Consider the following 18,680-nt stretch of genomic DNA (forward strand, 5'->3'; position numbering starts at 1 on the left):
TACAGTGTGGATATTGATAGTATCTACCAGACAGGGTTATTATGAGAAGTAAATGAGATGACGAATGCCAATGCTTAGCCCAGTGCCCCACAGAAAGACACTGGCTCCTTACAGAAAAGGAAATTGAATATGAGAGAGGTTAAATACCTTGCCTGTGTTGCAGAGTAAGTGTCAGAGTGGAGCCTTCCCTCCACACCCTATTTAGAGCAGATGCCTTTCCTCACTCCAGAGTAACTCTCTATCTCAAGGCGGTATTGTACTCTTTATAGTGCTTATCACTATTTAAAATTATATCATTTTTTAAAAGTCCACTTATTTAATTTTTTGTCCTCTCATTGCACTATCAGCCTTTTGTATCTTTTTCACTACTGCATCCTCCATGCCTGAACTATGCCTAACACAGAGGAGGCACAATTGATACATATATTTGTTCAATGAATACACAAAGGGAAAATTATTTCTAGAGTCCATGCAATTCAAACCCTAATATAACAGATTAAACTGGACTAATCTTTGTGTTATTTATCTAGAATTGTCAAGATTTCTACCCTGCAAGTGACTTTAAGTAAGATTTCATTTATGCCATGCATCTAGTGGGCAGTTGGCTTGGCCTGAATTTCAGGTAAAGCGGTGGCTGTAGATTGCAGGATTCTGCCCTACTAGTTGTAGGAATTCTCTCTGCTCTTGGAGCCATGCCCTTCCTGTTCTGGACACCGCCCCTCCAATACGTGGGTGAATTTATCTATGGTCAGTATTTTCATCAGAAACAAGCTTCACAGCAAGTGGGCTTTCTGAATGGTGTGGTCATGCCCTCTCTCCTATCACTAAGTTATCTGCATGCTGTGATCTGGAGAAATAAAGGGACTTGATTTGGAGTGGCTTCTTTGTCCAGAAGCCCACCCTAACCCGGCCTTTTACGCTTCTGAATTAGGAGACATTAATGAGGCTTTTCAGGATTTCCTTTATTAACTGCATCACTTTTCTTGGGAAAGAAAGCTAGAAGTTGGCCACTGAGATGCTTTCCAATCCTGTTCCTCTTCTCAGATGGTGATTCAGTTGTTCACTGAAGAGAAAATTTTGAAGTCAATTTATACTACCAATTTCACAGAAGTAGATTTATATTCCAAACAATCTAAATTAATGCCATCTTATGCTCTTCAACTTTCCTTGGACATGTTTTATTTCTCCAACTATATTTTGAGCTCACAGGGAACAGAGGATTTTGCTTTTATAATTTTCAGAACTCCTAGGGAAATTCTGGACACAAAATCACTGTTCAAACAAATACGTTTATGTTGACTCAAACTAACATAATACCTGGACTGTGACACTGGCAAGATAGAATGAAATTCTTATTTACTTTTGAACAACCTTATCAGGTATAATTTACATTCCATAAAATTCATCCATTTGAATCTACAATTCAATGATTTTCAGTAAATTAGCTAAGTTATGAAACCATTCCCGTAATCCATTTTTAAACCTTTTCATCATCCCAAAATAGCCTTCATGCCCAATTACCGTTAATCCCTATGTCCATGCCTGGCCCCAGGCTACCACTGATCTACTTTATATCTCTGTAGGTCCCTTTTCTGAAAACTTCATATAAATAGAATCATTCAATATGTGATTTCTTTTGTCTGGCTTATTTAGCATAATGTTTTTGAGATTCATTTATGTCGTAGCATATATTAGCATTTAATTCCTTCTTACTGCTGAATAGTAGTCTATTGATGGATGTACCACATTTTGTTTAGCCATTCCTACATGACGGGCATTGGGGTTGTTCCCTTTTTTTTTTTTTTTTTTTTTTGGCAATTAGAAGAATAACCACAAAGTAGACTTCTGTTAGTTTTAGAACATATTTTCTCTATGTTTAAATAAAACATTTAAAACACTTACTGAGTGTCACAAATGTAGTTGGCCTGGCAGATTTGAAACAACACAGGCTCCAGAGTCGGAGAGGTATATGTTCTAATACTTACTGTGCCACTTACTAGATGTTTGATCTTGAGTAAATTATTTAATCACTTTGAGCTTTAGTTGTCTTGTTTGTAAAGTGGGAATAATAATATCTCTATTGCATGACTTTTGTATTAGAATAATGTACAAAAATCAAAAGATAATTTAGCATATAGTATGTGTGCACATTTATAATTTGGGGGATTTTAAAGCTTTTAAAAAAATTTTGAAAGTTCATATAAAAGATTCCTAAATGAAATGCTTTTTCTCCCACAGATTGCCATCCCAGCTGCCACTCTCTCTAAAGTTGAATAATAGCAGTCCATGATTAGGTAGTCCACTTCTGAAAGTTGTCAACTGTCTTTTTCTTGTGAACTGATGGGGATTTCCTCAGTGTTTGTGAAGCTGACCTCAAGAAAGCAGTGTTTGGTCTCTCCTTTTGAACCACAGGAGACTGATTCTGGGGCAGAATTGGTTGGTAATCTTGTCTCGGATTGATTGGGCAACCAGATACAGAAGCTTGTTTTCTGAAGCAGAATATTCCACAGATTTAGGCTACAGAATGTTCCTTTGGTGAGGATGCTTGGGCAGGATAAATGGAGAAGAATCCTTTACCAGCCTTGCTGCTAATCCTGTGGCTTTATCTTGGCCATAAATACAGGGGTTGCCAAAGAGGTTCTGGATAGTCTTGGGTGGTGATGGAGAAGGAAGAGGATGCAGTCAGGCACCTCTAGGCTTTCTTTGGGAATGTGTGAAGAAATGGAAACTCTGTACAGAGACTAATTTTTGTGTCTGACGCTGTCTTTCTGAACAGGAGTGAGCAGCATATTGGACGTGGAACAGAGTCCTCAGTTGCTGCCTGTTCAGGAAGGAGTGGGCACCAATTTCACTTGCAGTTTCCCTTCCACCTCTTTTTATGCCTCACACCGGTACAGATGGGCACCTGCAAAAAGGCCCAAGATCCTCTTTGTAATTACTTTAAATGGGGAGGAAAAGGAGGAAGGAGGAGCAAGAGTCACTCAATACTAAGAAGGGTTATAGCTACTTGTACGTCAAAGGATCCCAACGCAAAGACTCAGTCACATACCTCTGTGCCTCGACACAGTGCTTTTCAGGCATCTGCAGCCCATACTCAAACCTGTGCCTGCTGTTACTCTGGGACCAGAGTCATTGAAGGGCCAGGTGTAGAGTGGAAAAGGCAAATTCAGTGAATTACAGTGTTTTCAATAATCAGGGAAAAGTGAAAACATAGATAAACAAGCATTCTAGTCATTGTAGGTCCCTCAGCTAAAGACTACTACTAAACACCACTAGCCTCAACTCCCACCAATATATTAGCCATACCATTGAGCCAGATGTCTTGCCTCCTCTTTTGGAATGATTCTAAATGAGCTAGATGGTTACTCAAGAGCCTGTCTAAAACCATCTGGTTAAACAAGGATAACATTTACCCTCATTCTTACTACATCCTAGGTGCTACTCATTCTATCCCATTTCTTTGCATGCATGAGTAGAACATGTGGATATGACCTCTTCTCATACACGTAACATGGAAATCTGCACGTTTCATACCAGAACTGGCAGGTCTGTCTCATTCAACTCACTGGGGATTTTGGTTTTGGTTTAGTTCAACCTTTCCCCTACAAGAACATCTGTATTTCATTTCTTCTGAGATGTGGCTTTTTGCATTTTAAAAAATCACTTGTGATATCTGAAAGGAGCATTGATAAGGGAAGTTCACTACTAAACTTGGTCTGTCCTCCAGTTTGTACTGTGATTGTGGTATTGAATAAGTCACTGAACCCTATTATCTAAGTTTCTGTGTTTGTAATTTGCAGGTATAGGACGTGGGTCAAGTGTTGTGCTCATTTCGTAGATTTCCAAACAATCCACTAGTTCACTGCCCCGTTGGTACCCCAGAGGCCTCTAATTCTGGAGACTTTCTGGGCTTTGTCAACATGAATTAACTTGCTTCTGAGCCTCTTCATCTCATGGCTTCAGTTTCTGCTTTCTCCCAACATCTTAATAACTATCTATCCAGCTCCTGTCCAGCTTCCTAAATTATCTTGCTATTGCTCTCTCTCGTTTTGTAGATTTGTTTTATGAAATCTCATTATTGTTGTTATCATGTGTTTAGTAATAAAAAATAAGAAACATTTTTAAAAAATTGGATTGCATACAAATCCTTCAGACTGGAACCATTTAAGAGAGATGCACATGGAAAGATTTTCTTTTCTTTCAAAAATTACTCAGAAGATAACAATGAATTTATCTGACCATTAGACAGGGAAGGGTTGGATCTGTCACGTTATTTGAATGTGTGTAGAACTGGCAGTAAATAGCACAGAACAGAGTGAGGAGCACCTATGGCTCACTGTACGCTAGTGTGAGTGGAATAAAACAACACAAAACTGTCATAGAAAACAAACAGTATTGTCACAGAAATGGAATATGGTGATGATGAGCTGTGTCTATGAACAATACTTTCAAACAATATGTGAGAAATGTATGTGTATTTAATATGAAGAGCAAAAAATAACTAACAGACGTAATGATGAAGAGATCTCTCCACCAATCGCATGGATATATGGAAATATTTTTAAACTGTCATAAAATACCATTTATAAACAAATGTTCTATATTCAGTAAACAAACAAACAAGAAAACAACAACAAAAGAGCTCCTTTCAGAGAGCAATGAAGGGGTTTTCTCTGCAGAAGCCGTCTCCGCACAGCCCTGAAATGTTCTCACAGCTCAGGCAAATCTTCAGGAAAACCTGAGGCCAGAGCTCGCCAAGGACATGCCTATCCCTGGCTCCCCACCACCCTCAGAGCTCGTCCCTGGAGCTTCCCGTGCTGGCTCCATGGCAGGTCCAGTTGTCACCCTGCCCACAAGCACTTGGCCCAGTTATGAATCAAGCTTGTCCTCCATTCTGATGCAGGAAAATGGGATGATGAATCCATTTTCGTTGCCACACTACCCACCAGTCACTGTTTTAAGGGCTATTTCTTTTTCTTTTGGAGTTTCCAATGACAAAGGTTTCATTATCTGAAACAGTAGTTTTTAGCCAGAATAATGCAAGGTTTCACTCTACCCGAATTAGGCCCGTATGTCGGAGGGAAGCCCGGGCAACCTCAGTGTCTGAAGGGGCAGAAGAGGAGAAGGAAGGCCAGCCCTCTTCTGTGCTCTTACCCTCCCTTTCGCCTTTTCTCTCAGGGTGGGTGTTCACTTTCTTTGTTCTCAGTCTCCCCATCTTGAACCAACCCATCTCCTTGTGCTCTACACCCACTATGATCCTCTCCCCCTGGGAGTGACCCCTTTCCCAGTGACAGTCACCATCATGCCTGGAGTGACGTTCTCTGTCCCTTCTGCCTGCTGGTTCTCCCCTCCCCTGTTCCTAACCCCTTCTATTATCATCATCCACCTTATTCGACCACATACTCCAGATATATATCAGACAACTTAAAATTCTCACCTTTTACATACATATTAAGCTTGGTTCATTTGCAGATGCTGCCCTCTTGACCCACAATATTCTTTTCCCATTGTAAATGCACACATGTCTACTCGTCCTTCATGATTCAGTTCAGGCAGCATTACTTATTTCTTATCTGAAATATCATAGGATAACACTTGTAACATTTTATTGTCAATAATCTTGGATCTGATGCTCTGTTATGATTATTCTGACAAAAGATTTACTGCTAGAGTTATATCTATATTCAGTGGGAGCATTTCCTGCTAGGAGAGCAGATGTTCCTTTCACTCCTTAAACCAGTGCATGGCCAGGTCCCCTTCTGTTCATTTGGCAAATTTCCCCTTCAAACCACAAGACCCAGAAAGAGGTTACAACAGAGACCAGAGTATGAGTTGGAAAAGAGCAGATTTCTCCTGGGCGAGATTTTCTGTCTTGGTTTACACGCCCATGTGAGCTGCAACAGTGCTCCTGTTCTGCGTGCAGGTGACAGAACGTTCAAAGCACCCAAGTGTCCTCCTTGCAGACTTCTCCTTCTTTTGAGATGGGGAAGAATTCTTCACTACGATGGGACTGCAGTTTTGTCTTCATTTTGGGATCCACATCCAACATCTCTGAGAAGGAAAAAATATCCCAGTATTGTGTATTTCAAAAAGGTTATCTTAACGCATGGGATTTTCGTTTTCCAGCACATCCTAAGACTGTTTCTAATTCTGTTTTCATGTTATGCATTAATGCAGATTCAGATTCACTTTTGACTCTAAATGAAGTGTTAAGATTTCTACCATTAATACATTTACATGACAGCGCTTCAAAGACATTAGAGTTCCTACAGTGGGTTGAACAGTGGACCCAAAAACACACGTCCAATCCTAATCCATGGAAGTTGTGAATGTGACCTTATTTGGACAAAGAGCCTTTACAAATCTAATTAAGTTAAGGACATCAAGATAAGATCATCCTAGATTTTCCAAGTGGTTCCTAAATCCAATGAGAAGTGTCCTTTTAAGAGACACACAGATGAGAAGATCCTGTGAGGTCTTCTTAGAGGACATAGAAGTTGGAGTTATGCAGCCACAAGCCAACGGATGCCTGGAGGCGCCAGAAGTCAGAAGAGGCGGGAAGTCTTCTCCCCAGGAGCATTCATGACCCTGCCAACACTTTGAGTCTAGCCTCCTGGCCTCCAGCACTGTAGGAGAATACATTTCTGTTGTTTTGAGCCATCAAATTTGTGGTAATTTGTTACGGGATGAACTAGGAAAGTGATACAGTCTCCCAAAAGTAACAGTCATAAATAGCTACAACTATCTTTGATTGTTTACATTCATTACCTACATTCGATGTATTCACAGAGTACATTTACATTACATACATACATTCATTTAGATTGGTCTCTGAAATATTTTGAGTTCAAGCTCTCACATATTACATATGCAAACACATACATTTATTCATCATTCACCAAATATTTGAGTATTCACTGTTTAGCAGGTATTAGAGTAGTTTCTGGAAACATGGAGATGAACAACAGACAAATATTTATTGAGTGCCCACCACATATCAGGGACTTTCCTTGTGATACATCAGTGAACAAAACAGACAAAATTCCTTGTTTTCACAGACCCTACATCCCAGAGCAGCAGCATCCACCAAGACTTTCTGAGATGGTGGAATGTTCTGTGTCTGCACTCTCCACTAGCCACTAGCCACATGTAGCTATCAAGCACTTGAAATGTGGCCAGTATGACTGAGAAACTATTTTTAAATTTTATTTAATTTTAATTAATTTCAATTTAAGTAGCCGTGTGTGGCTAGTGGCTACCATATAGGACACCACAGTTTTTGAAGATCATATGTACAAACCCTTGGGGTACAGGAGGCCAGCTCAGACAATTAACAGGTTGTTATAACACAGGGTGACAAGCCTTGTGAAACCGAGGCTGAAATTTGTCGAGCTGTAAGAAACTATTCTATCCAAGTGTTCTGTTTAATGAAAATATCTTAGAGAAACTCAGATCTGATAGATATGACTTCTTTTCAAATTATATTGATTTTTAAAAATCCCTGATATGTGGAAAAGTAACACAGTGGGACAGTAGATATGAGCTCTAAATTGGATAATCTATAAACAGAGTAATCTGTATGACAACAGATAAACAGATTCTTTTTATCTTTCGTTTTGAGATCACTGGTGTCTAATAGTAAATTATGAATTTATTCCACATTTACTAAAATGTCTGTGACTTAATGTGTTCCATTAGCACATGCACAGACACACACTACAAACTGGAAATGATAATTGGAGCTGTTTTATTTACATCTGATGTCCAAGTCTTAAATCACAGAATCCATTTTTAAAAGGCAAATTATTTCTCCCTAAAAAATATCAGCATCAGTAAACTCTTTCTTTCCAAGCCTTGACGAACGTATCTGCCGCTTGAATTAGAAAGCAGTGTAAAGGAATTGGTTATAAAATCAGCAATTTTTGAGTCCTGCCACAGGGGGGCAGCATCGGCAAACACAGACTCCCCTATGAAGGTGGTTGAGCAGAATAGTGATGTCTGATTTTCTGTCTTAAACTGCAGTCACTCCTTCCCCTTTCTTTCCAAAAGACAGTGGTAGACAACGTTACTCTGGACCTGGAAGAAGCGTGTACAAGAGAAACCCATTTAGGACCGTCCAGATTCAGCGACTCTTTCCGAAGAGGATGAAGAGGGAGAAGCTACTCATGGTACCAGTGCTGATCATATGGATGCAAGTATCACGTGAGTTTGAGATTTCCCTGATCGCTCCCAGAGAATTCAACATAGTGAAATATTATCTGCAGACATCTGTAGGAATGAGATTTTCTGCCTGAGAGCAAAGAATTTGAAAAAAAAAAAAAAAACACTGAAAAGAAGTAAGATAGAGGGAGTTGGGGAGGGAGACATGGAAAAAAAGAGAAAAATAGACAAGAATGAGAGAGACCATGTAGTTCAGAGAACAGAGATCTAATCAGACTTTCTCTGATGCCTCCCACTGTTTTTCTGAACAGAAGTGAATGGACAACAGATACAGCAAATTCCTCCATCCCTGCTCCTACAGGAAGGAGAGAACTGCACCATGTACTGCAATTCCTCAAGCACTTTCAACAGCTTACAGTGGTATAAGCAGAGGCCTGGGGGGAGTCCTGCTTTCTTGATGATATTAGTTAAGGGTGGACAGGTGGAGAAGCAAGAAAGACTGACAGCTCGGTTTGGAGAGACTAGAAAGCACAGCTCCCTGCACATCACGGCCGCCCAGACTGCAGATGTGGGAACCTATTTCTGCGCAGAGGCACAGAGCTCTCGAAGCACCTGCCGCCTGTCCCCAAACCTTGCTGTGGGCTCCAGGAGAGCTCCTCCTATCTCTCCTCAGAGCAGGAGTCAGAGAAAGCTGAAGTTACAGTGTCCATGAAGAGATTAAATTTTTAATTAAAAAAAAATTGCCAGTCTGGATGGTTTCATTGGCAAATTCTATCAAACATTTGAAGAATTAGTATGAATTCTACACAATTTCTTCCAGAAAATACTAAGAAGAAAATAATTCCTAACTCATTTTATAACACTGGTATTACCCCAATACCAAAATCAAAGACCATACCAAAAAGAAAACTACAAAAGAATTTCCCTCATGAACATAGATGCAACATTTTTAAACAAAATACTAGCAAGTAGAATTCATCAGTACATTAAAAAAATAATAGATGAAACACAAATGAATTTTTTTTCAGGGATGCGAGGCTGCTTCTTTTGAAATTCAGTTGATGGAATCCACCATATGAGCAGGCTAAAAAAGAAAACCCATATGATCATATTAAGCTATGCAGAAAACAAAATTTGCCAAAATTCAACATTCATTCATGGTAAAAACTCTCAGAAACATAGAAATAGTGAGGATCTTCCTCAACAGCTAATACTATGATTAATGGTAAAAGACTATATACTTTTTCCCTAAGATCAGGAACAAGGCAAGAATATCCATTTTCATCACTTTCATTCAATATAGTGCTGGATGTCCCAGCCAGTGCACTAGAGCAAGTAAAGGTAAAGACGATCATCTAGATCAGACAAGAAGAAGTAAAACTTCCACCATTTGTAGATAACATGATTATCTGTGTAGAATATGCCAAAAACTCCTAAAACTATTAACTGGGTCCAGCAAGGTCACCGGATACAAGATGAACATCCAAAAATTAAATGCACATCTATATATTAGCAACGAACGTGTGGACATCTAAATTAAAAATACGATACTATTTACAATGGCTCAAAAAGTGCCCCAAGTCCTTAGGTGCAAATCTAACAAAACAGAAACTGAACTTTTATGCTGAAAACTACAAAATGCTGAGGAAAGAAATAAAAGAAGACCGTGAAGAGACATCCTGTTTGTAAATTGGAAGACTCAAAACAGTAAATATGTAATTCTCCCCAAATTGATATACATGTTTTACATAGTTCTTGTTAAAATCTGTGCAGGATTTTTTATAGATATAGGCAAGATTATTCTAAAATTTATATGAAAAGTCAAAGATACTAGGATAGCTAAAACAATCTTGATAAAAGAAGAAGAAAGTGAGAGCAATCAGTCTACCTGATTTCAAGCTCTAGCTACAGAAGTCAAGATTGTGTGTTACTGGTGCAGAGACAGACACAGAGATCAGTGGAAAAGAATAGAGAACCCATAAGCAGACCTACACAAATACATGCAGTTGACGTTTTTGTAAAAGCGCCAAATAAATTCAATGGAGGAAAGAAATTTTCAACTTATGTTGTTGAAGCAAGTGGACAGCCATATGCAAGAAAAATGAACATTTAAGTCTCACAGTTTATACAAAAATTAACTTAAAATGGATCACAGACATAAATCTAAAATGTTAAACTATAAAACTTTTAGAAAAAAAGCATAGGACAAAATTTTTGATGTATAATCTAGGCCAAGAGTTCTTAGACTTAACACCAAAAGCACAGCCCATAATTTTTTTTAAACGATAAATTGGATTTCAAAATTAAGGCCTGCAAAGAACTCTCTTAATAAAATGAGAAAACAAGCTACAGACTGAGAAAAATGATTTGCAAATCATAAATCCCACAAAGGACCGGTATCTAGAATATATAAAGAACTCTCAAAGCTCAACAGTAAATAAAGCAAACAGTCCAATTAGAACTTGGGCAAAGAAATATTTCAATAAAAATGATATACAGATGACACAAGAAAATATATTCAACATCATTAGCCATTGGAGAAATGCAAATTAAAAGCACAATGAGATATCACTACACACCTCTCAGAATGGCTAAAATAAAATTCGTGACAATTCCATCTTTCCAGAGGCAGAAGTTCTTATTCTTTTTAAAATTTTAACCATTTTAGTGTGCACATAGAGGTATCAAATTGTGGATTTAATTTACATTTCGTTGATGAGCAATGATATTGAGCACATTTTCGTAAGCTTATTGGCCCTCTGGATAATTTCTTTTGAGAAGCATCACTTCACATCATCTGCCCATGTTTCTTTGGATTGTAGCTTATTTGTCTTATTTTTGCCATTTTAAAATTTATAGACAAGTTTACATATTCTGTGTTCAAGATCTTTGTCAGATATATGTAGTGTAAATACTTTAGCCTTGTCTGTAACTTGTTTCTTCACACCTTCAATGGTGTATTTGGGGAAAATAAGTATTTAATTTCAAAGGAGTGCAATTTATTATTTTTTTCTTTTACGGTTAGTGTTTTTTTGTGTGTATGTACTTTTAAAGAAATATCTGCTCACTCCCAAGGTGATAAAGAAATTCTCCCATTTTCTTTTAGAAGCTTTAGAGTTTCACCTATCACATTTAGAGCTCTGAACCATCTAGAGTCAATTTTTTATACAGTATGATGGAGGGGTCAAGGAACTTTTTAAAAACATGACTAGCCAACTGCTCCAGCACTTATTCTAAAAAGATCATCTTTTCCTCCATTGAATTATATAGGCACATTTGGAGAAAATCAATTGACAGTGTATGTGTATGTGTCTATTTTTGGATTAGATTCTGTTTATTGACTTGTTTATCCTCATACGAATAGACCATTCTGTCTTAATTCCCGGGGCTTCATATACATTTTAGAATCTGGAAATGCAAGTCAAACTTCTTCCTTCTTTTTCAAGGCTTATTCTAGGTCTTTGTACTTCCACATAAATTATATAATTAGCTTCTCAACTTCTACCAAAAAAGCTTCCTAGTAATTTAATTGAGATTGTGTTGAACTTATGGGTCAATGTGGCCCAGGTGACATCTTGAGACACGGAGTCCTCAGACTCATTTGATATCCTCCTCACTTATGTAGGTCCTCTCTAATTCCTTTTACTAATGCGTTCTAGCTTTCATTCTAGAGGATTTATATATCTTCATTAAATTCATTCCTAGGTATTTGCTAAAGGGTATTTTAATTTTATTTTCCAGTGCTTTTAGCTAGAATCTAGAAATAAAGTTGATTTTTGTGTTTAGTAACTTTGTTTAAGTTACATAGCTTTGTTTCTATTAGTTCTAGCTCTTGTAACTCATTTATAGTTACTTTTGTATTTTCTACATATACAAATGTATCATCTATGAATAAAATGGCTTTATTTCTCCCTTTCCAAACTATATACATTTAATTTCCTTTTCCTGACTGAGGCCAGGCTCTCAGTATGAGAGTGAATAGAAGTAGTGATACTGTGTCTCTTTGTCTTGTTTCTGACCCTAGGTGGAATAATATTGACTTTGGCATTTTGATAGATATCTCTAGTTAGAGTCAGGAATTTCTCTTCTATTTCTGGATTGTTGAGAGTGTCCGTCATGCAAAGGAGTTAGCCTTTTACCAAATTCTCTTGCTGTTTTGAAAGTAAAGTAAGTAGGTTATTTTGATTTCGTCAAACAGATGAAGATACCCTCACTTCATGTGGTCCTAGAGATGACACAGTCTTCTAAACTTCAAGACTCTGAACAGAGGCACTAGACTGGATAAACACACATTTAGATTCTTCAGAGTCACAGAGAATATTTTTTATTTTTCAGTATTGTTTAAAAGATTTAAGACATTTAAATATGCCGTATTTAAAATGTCAAGGGCCAGCCCGGTGGCACAGTGATTAAGTTTGCACGTTCTGCTTCGGTGGCCTTGGGTTCTCCAGTTCGGATCCCCAGGGGCGGACGTGGCACCGCTTTGCAAGCCATGCTGTGGCAGGCGTCCCACATATAAAGTAGAGAAAAATGGGCACAGATGTTAGCTCAGGGCCAGTCTTCCTCAGCAAAAAGAGGATTGGCAGCAGATTTTAGCTCAGCGCTAATCTTCCTCAAAAAAACCCAAAAAAAACCAAATAAAATGCCACTTGTTAGTGGCCTCTACTCTCTTCTAAAAGATAAAGGCAAATAAACCAACAAACAAAAAAGTTATTGTTAATTGCTTTTTTCTACCTTTAAGTAATTTCAGTTTTTATTTGTTCTTGTATTTTCAACAGTAGTGCACTATTGACTTATCTCTGTGTATGTGTGTGCGTGTGTGTGATCTGGCACAGAATAGGTTCCTAATGAATATTTGTTAGATGAGCAAAGTATGATTGCTATGACAATTACTCCCATATGTTCACAGCCTGATTTTCCCCACCCTAAGTTTAGGGAGTTTGTTCTCTATGGTTGAACTTTGTCCACAAATCTAATCTTATATTTATCCTGTTGGAGTCTTTCATTCAAAATATTTTCCATAAATTTGGAAGATTGTATTTAGAATAATTTAAAGAGTTACTCAGCATAACTTCTCTCACTAAATTCATGAGTAATGACTCATCTACTCATTTGAAAAACAGGGAATTCTTGAGTGCCTAGTCTGTAACAATCTCTCTTATAAACATTGAATATTATGGACTTTTAAGCCAACCTTTAACTATGAGAAGGTTAGAGAGAGAAGGAAAATTAAAGAGAAGTCAACAACTGAGAATCATAATGGCGATATTACTGAAATAAAGTGACCAAAAACAATAAAAATCTTCATTGGAGTTTTCAGAGTGTTTGGAGAAAACAAAGATGAGTACAGAGGTGTTACAGCTGAGATGGCCGCATTCAGACCTGAGGAGAGCATCTTTCACAGCACATCTGGGTAACTCTCGGCCAGGGTTTAGTTCTGCAGTTCATCTATTCAGACACAAGAGGGAGCAGCTTCACCTGCAAACTTAGTTCCTTCTGGGAGAGGGGAAGGTAAGCTTATGTTTTCCATTGATGATCCATAGAAAAGAGGAAAAATGTCATATTTCATCCTCTTTAGATGATTTGTACTTTATAATCTCTTGCTGAATGTGTGTAGTCAAGGATTCAGGGCCCTTAGCCCAATAGCCTGAGCCCTTTCCTATAGCTTCCTAAACGCTTTCTCCTAGTTTCCCTTCCCTGATGATCCCTTACTTTCCTCATTCCTTGTACTCATTATTCTTCCCTCCTCTAACCTTTCCTACCACCCCCACCTCCTCCCCTTGTTTTTTTTCCCTTCTCTCTGTTCTTTCTGCCTCAGCATCCCTGGCGTCCAGCACCCATAAGCATGAGTGTAGAGGAGATGAGTATAAAGGAGGTTTATTCAAGGAGGATGAGGGAGAGCACCAGGCATGTCATCAGTTACTCTCTCAAGAACAGATTCACAGAGAAATGTCTCCGTGGATGTCAGTAGATACATGATTCCCGAACTGCTCTCTCATTGGCTGACAAGGTCCTGGTGACAACACAATGGTAGCTGCACTCCTTCAAGTCTTTGCTAATAGCTGTTGCTTACGTTCTCTGGAGCCTCTTTAAGCCTAGGATCAGACACAAAGACTGAGCTCCGGGCCCATGATCCTAGTTTGTCCTTGAAGTATGAGGCTGGTGACTGGAGTAACTGTGTTTCCGACCTTGGGTAAGCATTCTGTGTCTACCAAGGGATGGCTTTGAGGCCAAAGGACCTTGAAGGGTTAATTGCTTTCTCCTCCTCTCCTTGCGCTTTATCCAGCATGCTAAGGATGGAATTGAAAACTGATCTATGCATTTGTCTAGGAACACAAACTTCTACAGGTTAAATCACAGCCACAATCCCAGAAGAGTCCTTAGCAGTATCCAAGTTTTAGGAAATCTCTGAGTTTATTGAGCCAAGGACCCATGGAACAGAGCCTGTGAAGTCTCTGATTCTTGACATATGTCTTTGGTCTCCATAATGAACACCAAAGATATTTTTGCATTCTAGCAGGACATAAATAAAAACATTGGAGTATCAGATAGGGTCAGAGAGTCATGGGAGTGTTGTCCTTGTTTAAGAGAATTATATTGATTTGTGGTCAGGAGCTAATTTAATTTTCTTGACCCCTCAGGGACTGCGATTGATGCTAAGACCACCCAGCCCTACTCCATGGATTATGCTGTAAGAGTAGATGTAAACCTGCCTTGTGATCACTTTAGCATCAGTGGACAAGAGTGTATACGTTGGTATCAGCAAAATGCCAATCAGAGTCCAGAGTACATAATTCACAGCTTATGGGACACTGTGACCAACAACAGGGCCTCGCTGACCATCACAACAGACAGAAAGTCCAGTACCTTGACCCTGCCCCAGGTCACCCTGAGAGATACCGCTGTGCACTACTGCATCGTGAGAAAGCCATTTGAGATAGACGGGGCTGCACCTGTGCAATATCTCTCTGGTGGTGGGGGGCAGGGAGGCAGCAGCCATTGAGAGGAAATCTAAAACCATCTAGAAGGAGAGTCAGAGAGCAATAAGAAAGAGGAAAATGAAAGGAAGGAAACAGGAAGAAGATGGATAAGGAAATGACGGAAAACAGGTTGAAGGGAGACATGACAAGAATAAGCATTTCATTTGTTGGTGCGGCTGAGAAGAATTATCAGGAAGACTAAGAATTATAATTCTAACATAGCAATAAAGTGAAGCGGTTTTAATAATTTGTCATGGCGCCTCCTCATATCAATAAAATGTGAGTTTCAGTGGGTTAGTCTAATATAAAAGGTGAGGAAAATAAAAATTATTCTACTTGTCCCAAAGACTTCTTTCATTTGGACCCAGAGGCAAGTCCAAACTCTGAAACGCACACTATTATAGTTGTTCCACTTACCAGAAACAAATTACTCTTTCTCTGAGAAAAATCTGAACTATATTTTGTTTCTAGTCTAGAGCATGCATATTTGTGATGAAGAAAAAAGTTTGGGGAAAGAAAAAGAATTAAGTGAATATTAAATTTTTTGTGTGTTTGGAGGTCCTGCATCTCAAAGAGTTTTCACCATGTTTTGATACTTCCTCAGCCACATACAGATCCATCTCATCACAAAAGGCTCAGGCAGAGCAAAAGTGAAAGCCCCTGGCTGTATCTCCTTCATTCCACCCCAGCTCCCACTGTCCTCTCAGAGAAAGTCAGTTCTGATAGTTTAGGGTGTATCATGCCAGTCTGTTTTCTTCCAAGTATATATATATATAAATATATATAACACATAAAGATATATGTATACCTTTGTATATAATCTGATGCAATTACATTCACATTTGCACACACATATACACAGATATATACCCATGCAAACCATTTGTCACATACACTGGATTTATTTGAATTTTTTGCAACTTGCCTTTTGGTTTTCATTTAATAAAGTGCCCTGGAGACCTTTCTGCATAGAAAAAGAGTAGAGAAGTCCATTTAATTCTTTTCGATGCCTATTTATTACTTTGAATCATTCCAACATTTAATTAATTACTTTCCTATTCATGCAAAATTTGTTTCTATTTCTTTGCTGTCACAAAGAATGTTGTCTTATAAATTTTTGTAGATTCACTTTTGTATATATATGGAAGTGTCTATTTTAATGAGATTTCTGAAATTGGAATTGCTATGTTAAAAGCAAGGCACATTTAAAATTTTTGGAGAAACTGACAGCTTGCTGTCCATATGATGTTAAACAGTTATACTCCAACAAACAGTAAATGAGAATGCTCATTTTACATCCTTGCACAAATTTAGAATTACCAGTATTTCTTATTTTGACAATCCAAATATACTTGATCTCTATGCGTTTTTCTGATTCCTGGTGCTTTCAAGCAACTTTTTCTCCATACATTGGCATTCTGTCATCCAACCTTGGTCATTTTTCTTTTTCTTTTCCTTCGTAGGAATTATTTCTATAGATTGTTCTTTGCTTTCACATTTGTTTGAAAATTTTATTCTAGCATATTACCTTTTATTTTGTTTATTTTTTAATGTGGTTGTTTTTAATTTTTACATTGTGAAATCCATCAAGTATTTATTTCTCTTTGGCTTCAGAGGTCAGTATCTTTTTAGGAAGGCTCTAATTATTTTAATTAATTTAATCTTCACTACCATTTGGTGAAGAATTACTCTGAGACTTATGTTACATATTAGAAAACTAAGCCTCAAAGAGATTTAAAAACTTACCACTATTCACAATCTTAATAAGTGTTAGCGTCAACTTAATAATTTATTTTTAAACCTAAGATTGTCAACCTCCAAAATCTAAGCATTCTTCATTCTTCCTTCTTCATTCTTGTCTTACTGGAAGCAACAGTAAGCAGAATATCCCCAAATAATGAATCAAATACGAAGTCAGTGGAAAGATCATAGTACCATCCCACAAGGTGATGCACATTTTAGAGCAAAATGTCAAAATGCTAAGTAGGAATTATGAGTTATGAGTTGGAGAAAATCAATGGTCTCTAATCCTATAAAGAGATAGCGCTAGCCCCCTAAATATTCAAATGGAAGCAGAAATATGTGTTGATTGTAGAGAGATTCTGAAGCCTCCTTAGCTCTGTTTCAGTCATGCATTTTCCCAAGCAGAAAGGATATAGGAGAAATTACTAGATAAGGCAGAGAAAGCAGGAGAGAGGAGTTCTGATCCTTGATGTGAGTGGCATTCAGTATATTCTTGGATCTTTACAAAGATTCAGAAATTTGTACATAGGGTGTGTATATAAATGCAATTTCTATGATTATCATACTTTGGAAATTGCTTGGATTCCATGAGTGAGAGATGAGGGAACAGATATTTGTACTCAAGTTCTAGAAAGTACAGTGGGAGGTGTTAGTAGCAGTTTCCAAAGATTAGCATGTCTCTTTCATGATCCCTCCAGTTGCTTTTTTCACTCATTTCCTCTTCTTCACAGTCTTTGGTCTCACTTTCCTTTCCTTCCAAGGCCATCCTCTGCATCCCTGTATTTGGAAACAAAGGTCTGAAACATGTATTTTGTATGTTTTGTTTACTGATGTATCCTAAGTAACAAGCACAGTACCCGACAAATAGTAGGTGCTCAATAAATATTTACAGAACAAATAAATATTCATGACTGAAAATTTTACTGACAAATGCTAAGGATACAATAAATTAACCAGGGGCATGAGTTAGATCTTCTGCAAAAATACAACAAAGAACTCAACAATATCACACGCATAAAGAGAGGGATATATTCCAAAATCCCTATTTATTCATGTACTCATTAATTCTTTTCTTCCTATTTTCCTTTCTTCTTTCCTTCCTCCCTCTCTATTTTCCTTCCTTTCTTTATTCCTTTTTCCAATCGTTATTAGTAAAATAGGTCCCCCAAGTGTTTTGTTAAGCTCTTCCTGTGAAACTTCAATTCATTCCAATTCAAAATTCTCTTTATTTGTGACATTCTTCATCGATCATGCCAAGTGGTATAAATTTCTCCTTTCTGTATTAAAATTATTAATATATTGCTTTTGTCATAAGGTGGTTGATACTAGATGTTCTGAAAAGTTAGAATGGCATTTAGCTGGAATCTCCTGGAAAGGGGCAGAGACATCTCCTAACTTTACAAAAAAGGAAGTGGAAAACTAAAAAAGACATTTAGACATCAGTTGGTTCCACAATCAATCCATTGCCATAACTACAAGCCAAAGAAGGTGTAAAGGTACATAGTCAGCAATGTTCTGCTCCCAGAATACACAGTACTTGCCAATCTAAAGTAGTTAAAAGGTTAAAAAAAGACTTTTCTTCTATTCTTCTCTTTTTCATGTCTGTTCAGAAGTAATCCTCTACCGTCAAAAGAATAGCGTGGCTGTCCTTACACTGAGTGTTTTCTGCTTTAAAATATGTTGCTACGTTTATCTTCATAAATTACAAACTTGATGAGTAGTTTTTAACAAAACCATCGCTAGTTCTACTACCAGTTCGACCATTAGAGATTTAACGTTGGTAGATGATCTCACAAA

At 37.8% G+C, this 18,680-nt stretch overlaps 2 long non-coding RNA genes across 3 annotated transcripts; one reads left to right on the top strand and one right to left on the bottom strand.

The window, feature by feature from the left end:
• Window positions 1-936: 936 nt before the first annotated feature.
• On the bottom strand, window positions 937-5,957 carry LOC138918615 (uncharacterized). Of its 2 annotated transcripts, XR_011428144.1 has the most exons (4): window positions 5,822-5,957; window positions 5,438-5,573; window positions 3,050-3,117; window positions 937-1,063 (listed from the first exon to the last, which is right to left on the bottom strand). It is a non-coding gene; the product is annotated as an uncharacterized lncRNA (long non-coding RNA). The 2 variants fall into 2 exon arrangements; XR_011428145.1 differs by lacking the exon at window positions 3,050-3,117 and having other exon boundaries at window positions 942-1,063.
• Window positions 5,958-14,181: 8,224 nt separating this feature from the next.
• LOC138918614 (uncharacterized) lies at window positions 14,182-15,387 on the top strand. Its single transcript, XR_011428142.1, has 2 exons — window positions 14,182-14,353; window positions 14,802-15,387. It is a non-coding gene; the product is annotated as an uncharacterized lncRNA (long non-coding RNA).
• The last annotated feature ends 3,293 nt before the right edge of the window (window positions 15,388-18,680 follow it).

This window comes from Equus caballus, chromosome 1, assembly GCF_041296265.1.
Source record: "Equus caballus isolate H_3958 breed thoroughbred chromosome 1, TB-T2T, whole genome shotgun sequence".
NCBI lineage: Eukaryota > Metazoa > Chordata > Mammalia > Perissodactyla > Equidae > Equus > Equus caballus.